The sequence below is a fragment of the Callospermophilus lateralis genome, chromosome 2 (assembly GCF_048772815.1).
Source record: "Callospermophilus lateralis isolate mCalLat2 chromosome 2, mCalLat2.hap1, whole genome shotgun sequence".
Taxonomy (NCBI): Eukaryota; Metazoa; Chordata; class Mammalia; order Rodentia; family Sciuridae; genus Callospermophilus; species Callospermophilus lateralis.
Genome location: NC_135306.1, coordinates 30118459 through 30131543, shown reverse-complemented (window position 1 = coordinate 30131543; position 13085 = coordinate 30118459). Strand labels below are relative to the sequence as shown.

General features: G+C 36.0%; 1 protein-coding gene across 2 annotated transcripts in view; it reads right to left on the bottom strand.

Annotated features, from left to right (window-relative positions):
• The window catches only part of Grin3a (glutamate ionotropic receptor NMDA type subunit 3A), a 171269-nt gene that overhangs the window by 108834 nt on the left and 49350 nt on the right, over positions 1-13085 (bottom strand). The window lies entirely within an intron of this gene.

The window sequence follows — 13085 nt, the reverse complement described above, 5'->3', positions numbered from 1 at the left end:
AAGAAATTAAATTGAAATGTGGAATGTCACATAGTAGGTATTCTGAGGAACCAGATGACATAAGTCTAAGTGCATAGCAAAACACATTCACCCATTGCCTGTCATGAACAATACTCCATAATCTACAATTGCTAATAGAAGTAGTATCCAGTTATGTTGCCACAGAAGGGACATAGAAAAATCAGAAAGTGTGAAGTATGCACCAATGTTCAATAGAGATAAATGTAAATCATATTTGAAGATGCTACTATCATTATATGCAACGAAACTCTTCATTTTGATAGATTGCATGTAATAGCAATTATTCATGTTAGCACTCCCTAGTGGGATTCTATCACTTAAAATAATTTCTATTATTCAACAAGTAATGAAGTCTCAGCTATCCTAGACTTTAAAACAGTTTTCTGCTTCTTCAGAGAAGCAGGGAACCAAATCATTAAAATATACAGATTAATCAATTGATAATTATCTTGGTCCCGTAAAGGAAGGGGGACTATGATTGTATTTCTGATAAGAAATCTACTTTTAGATTTCTTAAAACATGGACATATGAACATTTGCTGACATAACCTAGAGAATAAAAAGGCCATTAGTAAATAGGTAATTTTATTTACTCAGTTTAGTAATCTGGAAAGCAAAGTTGAAAGTTGTAGAAAGGGGATTCTTTCATTATTTTAAGAATGTTTGGGGCTTGATGATTATGGATTTTTAGCTTGATGAACCCTTGAGGGACGGCCTCTGAATAAGTATATCCTTAAAGCATCTCAGAAGGTGGCACTAGAAGGCTTCAGAATTTTTTTTTGCAGATAATACAGCTCCCTCCTTTCAGTAAAGCCTATTCCTCATTAGCAGTGGTAGCAGTTAAGATGACCATGACAGGAGGACAGTACTCAGTTGGCTTTGAGACAGCCATCTGTCAAAGAAAGCAAATCAATCAGAATCCAAAGGTCTCCAGCTTTCCCAGCCCAGAAAACCCAGAGTCTTTTTTCACTGTGCAATTGGCACTGATATATTGGGCGCCAGAGAATCTCCATTTATGACAGATTATTTATGCCTAGTTTATTTTCAGACTTACAGAGAGGGTAAATTAAAGTAATCTCATCAATACTTTTTAGCAACAGTTGCCTTCTCTATATATTCTTTGAAATGTAATGATAATCAAGCAGAGTATAAATGCTTACTCTATTAGTTGAAAGATTAAAAGTAGTGCAAAGTTATGTTGCCATCCTGCTCTTGCATAAATTGAATTTTACCATGCTCCTTTCTACCTTGTCCTGGACTCTTGAATGAACAAGAACAAGAACAAAAGCAACTAGGCACAGTTGTGATGGCATGATAAACTGAGAAATACCAGGTACCATTTTACCACTAATAGTTACAAAGATGAAAACTCATTAGTCTTGAAGAGCTCAAAATCTACTTGTGGGGGGAAAGAAAGCGAAGAAGCAATTCACACCAGTTTAACGAGTATCCTGATAGAGGGAAATCTGGTGTCACCGGAAGAGAGAACACAGCCACCTGCAGGTTTCACCCTAGACCGTGTGCTCAGGAACGCTTCGTAGAGGAGGAGGTAGCAGCAGAGCGAAGTCTTGAAGAAGAAAATACAGTTATTCAGGGAGATAAACTGGAAAATAAAGTTATCAGCCCCGAGAGATGCACAAAGTCCACAGGTGGAGAGTGCAAGCTGTGGGACAATAGGTGGTGAGAAATAAGGCTGCGGATGAGGGTGGGAAATGAATTATGTCATCTCTGAGGTCACATGAGGCCATGGGGAGACACTGAGGAGCTTCTGTCTGAGGAGGGACATGATCATCAGAGATAATTTTAGAATACCTTTTCCCCTTGCTGGTTCTACAGGAAACAGTTTAGAAGGAGGAGGTCCCAAATATAATTCCATGTGCCAGGCCGAGTGCTTCCTCCTTCTCTCTCCCTCTCTCTCACTTCTCCCTGTGCTAATTTTACAAGGTAGTAGCAGGAAAAGTTGAAAAAAAGATGGTATGATCAAGGGATATTTTGTCTTCATAAAAAAAGCAGTGATTTTTCAGAGGGTCAATGCATAGGATCATATTTAGCTCACAAACCACGCCAAAATGGGTCATATAAATAAGACCTTCAGTATTTAGTTGAATGTAAGCTCAGTGTAAGCCCAGAGAGCAATGTGTGCATAAGAAAAGATCAAACTAATCTTTAGTTCCTTTAATAGGAATTAAGAACTTGAATCCAAGGGAATAATACCAACACCATTCTTTATGCTGATCAGACAACTGCTCCAGCCTTGATATGCACCGTAAACAAATCTTCCAGATTCAGGAATGTTATAAAGATAAGAAGATGAAAAGCACAGTGAGGAATGTGGCTCAGTGATAGTGTGCTTGCACAGCATGCACAAGGCCCTGGGTTTGATCCTTAGCACCATCAAAACAGAACAAAACAACAAAAGATGGAAACTCTGAGAAGGGTCAGTAAGCACAACAATCAGATTGGAAAGCAAGGTGGAGAAATATTTGAAACAGAAAAACACACTGCAGCTAGACTGCAGAGAATTTTTACACACTCATTTTATGAGATTGGATTTTTTTAATAGTACAAAGGGAGCAATGAAGATTTCTGAGCAGTGTAATGATATAACCAGAGGGCCATATTAGTAATACTGACCTGCAAGCAAGTAAAATGTGTATATAGGAAAGAAGAGATGGTGACCCAGAGACCACTAAGAAGAATATTACAACACCTTTGCAATCATATGAGGACCTGGCTCTCACTCTAGGAGTGAGGACCTAGCTTAGCACTGTGCCTTGCACACAGTGATGTTTAAGAGACCAGTCCAGTAACACCCTCACTACCACCGCAATCCTCTCTGCTTAAATGAATGAGGCTCGTTAGTTAATTTTACTTTATTGAAAGTTCCTGATTATGTCACTAGTTAAGAATAAGTTTGATTTGTATGGCACCTGAGATAAAATTGGTACTTTGTAAATTACTTTAAAATGTTTTGAGACAGTTCAATATATAACCAAGATCTGTATTTACTATATTTATTATCTACTCTCGAAGCCGTATTAGCACACGAAATCCCAACATACTAATTAAAGGATTTTCATACTTACTCATTCAAACAAATGAGCAAAGATATTAACAAACAACACATTACCCATTCAATCATTTATGCATTCAACGATACTCACTAAATGCCAGGCACTGGTCTAGGTGCCTAGCAGTGAATGAAGACAGGAATCTATGCAGCTTATATGCAGCTTATATTCTATGGAAGGAGGCAGAACAAATATGCTAAATGGATAATATGCATGAGATATTAGATGGCACTCAGTGCAAAGGACAAAAATAAAGTAGGAAGACCAGGGAAGGCTTTCTCTCTGAGAAGGTGATATTTGAATAAAGAGTTGAAGGAGGAGAAAGAACTGGGCATGAGGATATCTGTGTAAGGAGCATTCCATGTACAGAGAAAAACAAGTCCCAAGTCACTGAAGTGGGAGTGTGTCTGGAACATCTGAGGAGGGATGAGGGCAGAGTAGTTGAAGACGCAGTCAGAGAAAATTTGTAGGAGGGTGGGTTTGGGAAAAATAGGTTTTTCTAGGTCATTGTAAACATTCTTTTTCCTTGATGTGAGATGGACAGCCATTGGTGGATTGTGAATACAAAGATGATTTGATATGACTTGTGTTTTAACAGGATTGTCACAGTGCTGCTAAAAATGGACTTCGGTGACAAGAGCAGAGACAGAGGGACCAGTTAGGAAGCTACTTCACACATGTAGACAAAAGGTGATGGTGGTATGGACTGAGGGAGAAGTTATGGTGGTGGGAAGAATTAATTGGATCTTGATATGTTTTGAAGCTGGAGCTGACAGAATTTTCTGACAGCTCAGACAGGGTTGCTAGGAAAAGGAGGGTCAAGGATGCCACGGAGGTTTGTACCCTGAGCAGCTGCAAGGATGGAATTGCCATTGAGACAAAGAAAACCATAGGGGAATCAGATTTGAGATGGGAGAGAACCCAATTTTATGGCTGTTAAGTTTGAGATAACTTATAAAGATACAGACTCGTGTCAAGTAGGCAGTTGGATCATCTGGAGCTCAAGAAATAAGGTCTACACTGCAGATGCAAATTAGGAAACCATCAACATATACACAGCATTTAGGACCAAATGAGATCATTATGTGAATGATTATAGGTGAAGAGAAGGTCAGTGAATGAGTCCTGGGACACTCTAACATTAACAGGTGGCACTGGTGAGGAAGAACTATGAAAAGATACTGAGAATAACCACAGATGTAGGAGAACAGGCTGTGATGTGTTTTAGAAGCCAAGTAAAAGGTGTTTGAAGAAGGGAACAGTGATGGAATATATCAAATGCTTCTAGCAGATGGATCAAACAAAGACAGAATTGACCATTGGCTTTAGAAATGTGTAGGTCACTGGTGACTTCTGTAGGGTGATTTTGGTAAAGTGCTGAAGCCTAATACCTCAGTGGGGCAGATTCAAGGGAGAATGTGAAGAGAGAAATGGGAGGTAACTCCTTAGAACATGATGGTGTAAAGAGAAGAACACAAATGGAATAGTGATGGAGGGGGAAATCAAGTAAACATATACATGAGTATGTGTGTATATCATACATGCATAGGTGTATATATTTCAGGTGGAAAATGATGCACTGGTTCTTATGCCAATGGGAATGATCCAGTTAGGTGGAGAAATCATTGATGTATGAGAGACTACAAAGGCTCAGCAGTAGAGCCTTTGCCTAGCATGTGCAAGGTACTGGGTTTGATCCTCAGCACCACATAAAAATAAACAAATAAAATAAAGGTATTGTGTCCAACTATAACTAAAAAAAATGAAAGGAAACGTGGTCTATATATACAATGGAGTTTTATTCAGCCATACAGAAGAAATAAATTATGGCAGTTGCTGGTAAATGGATGGATCTGGAGACTATCATGCTAAACGAATAAGCCAGATCAAAAAGTCAAAGGTTGAACATTTTCTCTGGTACGTGGAAGCTAGTTCAAAACAAGAAGGAAAAAATAAGAGAGAGAGGGAGAGGGAGATGGAGATGGAGAGGGAGAGGGGAGGGAGAAGGAGAGGGGAGGGAGAGGGAGAGGGAGAGAGAGGTGGAGGGAAGGGGAGCGGGGAATGGAATTCCTTGAGAATATAAGAATGGTTGGTGGACTAGATGAAGGAGAAGAGGGGGAGAGAGAAGGGACAGGATAAGGGAAGAACAGAGGAATGAATCTAACCTAATTTTCCTATGTCCATATACAAATATACCACAGTAACTTTTACCATTATGTATATCTATAAAACACTAACCCCCTGCCTCTCCCACAAAAAAATCTGAAAGTAAATAACAGAAAGATCAATAGAGTAAAGAGAACATGGAGAGGAAGGAAGAGAGGGAAAGGGGAAATACTGGGGACTGAATTTGAGCCAATTATATTCCATGCTTTTAAAAAATTTTATTAAAATGAATCCAAAGGTTGTGTATAACTAAAAAGGAACAATAAAAATAAAAATTAAAAAAGTAAATTATAGATCTGATTATACTTTACCCCTAGGTTTTATTGTACTTTCAAAATCAGGTGGAAGGTAGTCTTAAAAGTCCAGGAAGGGAAGAACTTTCTATAAGAAACATTTTAGGTAAATTTCAGTTGAAATGATTAGTGTTTTGCTTTTCCGTTTGAGTTTATGGGTGTCAGTTCTAAAACTATCTGGACCTGGCACTTAAAAAAATATAATCCTGGGCTGGGGTTGTGGCTCAAGCGGTAATGTGCTTGCCTAGTGTACACGGGGTGCTGGGTTCGATCCTCAGCACCACATAAAAATAAAATAAAGATGTTGTGTCCACCAAAAACTAAAAAATAAATATTAAAAAAATATATAATCCTTCAATTCATTTTAAAATTTCTTCTATTAAACTTTTTACTTTTCCTGGTCAATTTTGGCAAATGATAGTCTTCTGGGAATGTGTTGCTAAAGAGGTGCATACAATGTCATTTATGGTAAATTAGGAATTTCTCCTCAATTAATTTTGACTTTTCATTTAAATTTATCTCTTTGTTTTTTAAAATATTTTTTTAGTTATAGATGGACACAATATCTTTATTTTGTTTATTTATTTTTGTGTGGTGCTGAGGATAAAACCCAGTGCCTCATATGTGCGAGGCAGGCGCTCTGCCACTGAGCCACAACCCCAGCCCCTACCTCTTTTTTTTCTAACTTATTTATTTATTTATTTTTTGATGAGTATATATCTGTGCTCACAATTTATTTTATAATAATAGAGGCATTTAAAGTTATAAATATACCATCAAATAGAGCATCTTTATTTCTAATTGTATTAGAGGAAGTGAATAATAAACTATAATTTTTTTTTTCGGTGCTGGAGATGGAGCCCAAGGCCTCATGCATTCTAGGCAAGCACTCTGCCACTGAGATATAACCTCAGTCCCTAAAATGTTTGCTTTTTATTTTTAAAAAATTTAGTAGAGTTTTCTTTGTAAGAAAATGCTTGTTTGAGTTTTGTACATGTATAATGGATGAATAAAAAATTTATTTTAGTTTTACATCTTAAATAAAACTTGCTGTGTTTTTTATGTTTTCTGTGTTCTTGATTTTAATTTTCTTAGATTATATGACAAAGGGCATGTGTAAATCTCACACTTTTTCTGTATGTGTTTAAATTATTTTCTTTCTATTATTTAAAAAAATACTTTAACTGCCATATGCTACATAGATATTTGGTGTAGGTGATATATAGGGTTAAAAAATATTCTATTTTTTTTTTTTGGCTGTGTTTTTTTCTTTAAAAAAAAAACCGTTTAGACAGATCTGTATGTTTAGAAGTGCTTTTTATTGCTTTTTAGATCAAAAGTAGTAAAACTGGTGGTCCAGAGTTTTGCAATATATATATATATTTTTTAAAAAATCACTTATGACAACATAATTAATAATCATCTAAGACAACCCGTAAAAGTTGATGGATTGGGGTTGGGTTGTAGCTCAGTGGTAGAGTGCTTGCCTGTTATGTGTGGGGCACTGGGTTCAATCCTCACTACAACATAAAAATAAATAAATAAAATAAAGGTATTGTGTCCATCTACAATTAAAAAAAATTAAAAAGTTAATGGATCACAGAACTAGAAATAATTGAAAAAAAATTAAGATAAATAGAACACCTGTTGGAAATGGACCCCTATTCTAGAAAAACAACAACCATCTGGAGCTAAGGAGAGACTTCCCTTTGGATGGGGCATGGCCTGGTCCACCCTGGGCCAGTGGGTACATATGCATCTGTGCCAAGTACCATTCTATTTGTTAGTATTACAAATAAGAGTAACAATGTCTGGTATTTCAATTTATGGTCACTATTTAACATGGTCATAGTATTCAAATTCATTTTGATAATGTATGGAAGTTTCTTGGCATGGTGTTAAGAACAAATATTTAATATATGGTAACAGAAATTATTTTTAAATAGCTAACCTTGAATTGTGAACTAAGCACTCTGGCATATAATCAAGTTATTTTCCATCTTTTTTTTTTTTTTTTGCATTGGAATACAGTATATATCTCATTGGAATTGTCTATTTCTTAAAGATTTGAAAAGCTGCATCAGTGACTCATCCATTTTAGGTATATTTATTTATCTTACGGTCTAGTGTGTGTGATCTTTGTGTGGTGGTAAACATTTTGATCATATCTATATTAGTTAATTTTTTTGGTCTACTCAAATTTTCTACTTGTCAATTTTAAGAATTTTGTGTTTTAGTAGAATGTCACACACTTTACTGACATTTCCAAATTCACTATATGTATTGTTTTATTATAATAGAAAAACCCATTTTCATATGCTATACTCACCCTGTTATTAGCAATTTGCTTTTTAATGAGGCTTAAAGAGATTTAAATATTTTTTAAAAGCAGCCCTTGGATTTATTTGATTTCATTATTTTGATGTTTTATAGTATGTCTTTTATCTTATGTGTTAACCCTCAAGTTTCTTTCTTCCTATTTCCCATGTTTACTGTTTCCTTTTTAGAATTTAATTATTGAAATCTATCAGTTTAACCATGATTATTGCTTTGTTCAGATGTAAATGATTTTAGTATGTTGATCTTTTGTTTTCTAAATAGCTAATAATTATATTACTGAAATGGTTTGAGCTTTAGTTTTTTGTACTTTCCATATAAAAGTGTACTCTCTTTTTTATTTTTTATTTTTTAGGTTCCAGGGATTGAACTCAGAAGCACTCAACCACAAGTCACATCCCCAGCCCTATTTTGTATTTTATTCAGAGACAGGGTCTCACTGAGTTGCTGAGCGCCTACCTCACCATCGCTGAGGCTGGCTTTGAACTTGCCATCCTCCTGCCTCAGGCTTCCTAGCCTCTGGGATTACAGGTATGTGCTATTGCACCCGGCTACAGCCTGTTTCCAGTGCTACTGGCATTTTTGGTAAGTATTCCATGCACTTACTGATGTGAGTATATACATTCTCTATGCAACGTTAACTGCAGTGTTTATCTTAATTTTTCTGATCAATTACATTATTCATGTTTTACTTGATTTTTATTGTTTACTTAATTTGCATGAATAATTTATATTATTCATGCTTTACTTTTTGTTAACTTGCTCTACAATTTACTAGAGCCAGATTTTTAAAAAATCTCCCACTAGAAATACTGCTCTCTTAAAGACTTGTGGAACTGTTTCCCCTGATTTTTCTTCTTATTCGGCATATAAAGTTTCACTAGTCTTAGGTTTTATTTATTATAAATCAGTATTTTTTCCTGCTTTTGTAATGGTTCTGTAATAGTCCAGCTGTTTCTAATCTTCATTTGGCAACGCATTAATGAACTCTTGTGTTGTTTAAAGGCATGGACATCCTCCTGTGCCCTTTTCATATTCTAAGTGTTTACAGGTCATACATTTATTTTTACTTTGATTTTTTTTCACCCATCAACTTCTTTGTATATCATCTTCTCTCGCTTGTGTTCTGTTTCTTTGAAATTGCCCTATTATCTCTGCTTTTCCCCTAATGTTGCCTTCCATTAATCATATCTGTACATGTGAATATCTATTTTCTCTGTAAAGCCCTGAAATTTATTTTTCCCTCTGGGAAATTTCTTGGTATCATTAAAAAAAAATCTGTATCCTCATTCTTTTGTATCTTGAAAAATGATCTGAATTTTTCCCATGATCATCTCATCATATTTAATATTTTCCCCCTGAGGAGTGAGAGATTGGCTTCATCCTCCATAATGCTTTATCATTTTTTTCTTGCCTGTGAGAACTTAATTTTGTTTTTTGCTTTTGCCTGATTAGAAATCTTTGACAGTATTTTTACCATTGACCTTCTCTCAAACTCCCCCTAATCTGTACAGCACCATCTAATTCTTGTTAGTTTACTGGGTTCAGTTGTCAGTTTTACTGGCTCCTACACACTGACTCTAAATATTTGCATCTTGTTCCTTTTTTTTATTTGGCTCCAGATACATCAACTCTTGATTACAAAACCCATCTCAGTAAAGGCGTTTTGTAATGACACAAAGAAATGATCTGAAGGTTTCCTAATTTTCTGGGATCGGAGGAGACTTGGGAAGAGACCCATGGACATTTAGAAATCCTATCCTTTCTTCTGATGACTCATATCTGCCTTGAATCTTCCAATAAAAAACACCTTTGCATTTCTCATAAGCTCACACTTACACACACATTTCTCCTCTTTTTTACCAGGAGCTCCAAATTATTCTGTTTGGATAGTCTTTTAGAAATCTTATGCCCAATTCTGATTATTTCACAGTCTACACAGACCTCCCATTGTCTAATTACTAGCTATTTATATTTTTCTGTTTGTATTTTAATCCATGTGTGTGATATTCCTTCATATATCAGAGATTGTCCCTAGACTCTCCTACTCCCTACATTCTCATTTCATGTCTCTTTCTCAAGCTTGTAATTCTTTTTCTTCCTTCCAGTATTTTTAATGGTTTTTGGTATGAGGGTGAATCTACAGTTATCTTATTAAATATTCTTTGTCTTATTGTACTGAGTTTCTTCCTTTCCTCCATCCCTCTGCCTCTGTCTAATCTTTTGGTGCTCTCCATGCAACATTCTGTCCTGTGGGCAGAAAAGCTTATCTGTATCAACTCTTGACCATTCCCACTTGAATTTCTACTTGAATGGACTTTTTCTCCTTAGTTGCCACACTAGTTTCTCTCTCCCTACTCTCTGGAATGCATCTATGTACTTCCCTTTATTTATTTATTTTCCAGTGTCTGCTTTTGTCAGCCCACCCTTTTTCTTCCAGCCCTGGAGGATCCTTGTCTATACGCCATGGTTACTAGTTTATCTCTCACTTGGTGGCTTGTTTCACAGAAGGAGACCCTTGTGGTATCTGACACATCCTTATGGTATATGACATTATAAATTTAGCCATCTAAGCCACAGAGCTTATCTACTACCCTATTTATATATTGCCAACTCTTGATTGACTTTGTTCTTCTCACACAGGACCACTCTCCAAATGCAACATTAGATGTAGATGATTTCTTGAACTACATGTAAAATGACTCCTTGAACATCCTAATCTTCCTTAGCAGCCTGAAGTGCAAGTATTTGGCAGTTGATTAACCTCAGCTCTGACTTTTTAGACTGAGATCCTTGAAGGCATGGACTTTGACAGACTACACATCCCTAGAGCCATATCTTTAGAGTTGCTGTCAGGAATGAACACCCCCATCCTGTTCCCATTACTCTGCACCATACCACAACAGGCTGCTAGGCTAAAAGAGACTTCCGTGTTCATCTAAGCACCAATCACACTAAGTCATCTGAATCCTGGGCATAACACAGTACCTGGCTTTGCAATTAAATACATGTCTTCTGCTCAAATCAGACATGTATCTCCTTAGGAGTTCATCACTTTCCAAAAGAATGAGACTCAATCAGCCAGGAAGCATTTGCATTTGCAATTTGTAGGTTGTTTGAAGCATTAAGATTCTAATACATTTTCCTCCTGAATAATGGATAGTTTTAAAAATAGAAATTAGCTCAATGGGAAGCCTCTCTGATAAGGAATTTAAAACCGCTAAATTTCAATCCTGAGCAGAGGGTCCTATACGCTGTAATCATTTATTATGTTATCTTCTCAAACAATATACAAGGCCTATTTTTTAAAAAGTGGATTTCTATTAGTTAATGGGTAATAGCAATTTACTAATATATTAAGTATATACATATATACGAATCACTTGGGTCTATGTTTTGCCAATATCTACAAAATCCAGTTACTTACAAGTAAAACCGTGTAGTGGAAGAAGAACTTCTTGTATTTTTGAATTTTTTCCCCCAAATGACCTATGTGATTAGGTCATAATGTAATACATGCTTTGGGCCGTGTTATTATTGGTGTGTGTTGGGATGTGAGTGTATCAAGAAATCAAACATGAATTTGGTACTCTCTTTTTCTTGCTTCCATGTGTTATAAATGACACTGTTCCCCCATGGTTTCTTCTTCCTTATGGTACACAGCCGTTACCTCTGTTCCATATTCCCAGTCATTGATTTTCTCCTTGTGGCCCTGACTCTTCTCCATATTTATGGTCCGTGCTTACCCTTAAACCATTTCTGGTCATTATGTATAATAACCAATTTAATTTATTCTGGCTCTTTTGACTTGGACCTGGTGCTAGCCCAGGCACTGATTTCCCCCGGTATTCTCTTAGAATACCCCCAGCAATGGAACATTGTACAGAATTTGCCAGTGAAACATCCCTCAGAAAGTTCGTAGGGCATGGAGATTGAGGTAGTCCTGAGACAGCCATTGATCTGGAATTTGGAGTAAATTTACAACATTAACCCTCTATAACTTTAAACTTTTTGGGGGGCATATTTCCAAATTTTACAACATGCAAATAAGGTCAAAAAGTTGACAAAGAATATGATTTCTTCTCAGGCAAATAAAAGCTTGGGAGTTTCTCTACAATGGAAAAATGCCAGTTTAAAGCTTGCTGGAAACCTGGATTAAATTCATTTGAGCTGTACTTATCAAAATAGGGTCATGGAGGAATACATATTTTCCACTGTTCCTTCTTAAGTCCCCACGATTTAGTGAAAAATTTAGACTTAACTCTTTTTATGACTAAAATGACCAGAATGGGGAAAAAATTCAAAGGATTTCAGTCAGTTAGTCCAGTGACAGGGAATCCTGATGGAAGTATCTGGAAAGGCAGGTCTTACACATTGCTCCCTGAGATCATGAGAGGTGTTCTCCAGAAGTTTTAATTCCTTGGCAGCTCTGGCTGAGTTAGTTAACCTAGGAGGGAAGCTGGATGTGGTAGGTCACTTACAGCAGTGCATTTTTCCACAGGGCTGCAGAGAGCCAAAGTTAAGCAGCATCTGACCTCTGGCTTTCACACTCAATGCAACTTCTTTTAAATACATGTTGAAACCTATAGGCTAACTGTTTGGATTTGGCAGATATCTTTAGGACAAGAATCTAATACTGAGGAAATTACACCTCAGATTTTATATTGCTTTTGGAAGAAAGAATATAAATTACAAAGTAATAGGATCCCAATTAAGGTAGATTTATGTTAATTCCAAGAGTCCAGAACGTGGATTTCGGTAAGCTGGTTTTAATCAAGGTACTAGCTAAGTGACCTTAGGCATACAAACTTAAGTTTTTGAGATAGGAATCTTTGTAGTTGAGAAAATTAAGGTTTATAGAATTTAAATAACTTTGCTAGCATCGCAATGCTGCTATGTTATAGTGGTTGTTAGATAGGAATATGCAAAATTAAAATTATACCATGCAGTCTCAAGTGTTACTGGAATTCTTCTGGGATATCCAGGAATAAATTATGGAACATCATCAATTTATACCTTGGGTTTTTTTGAATGGATATTTGTTTTGGTATTTTTTTCTGAAACTTTTTCTAGTATCTCAACATACCTGGCACATAATAGGTTCTTTTTAAAAAATTTTATTTGTTATTTTTAGTTATAAATGATAGTAGAATCTATTTTGATATATTTACAAGAACACAGAATAGGTTCTCCTTTT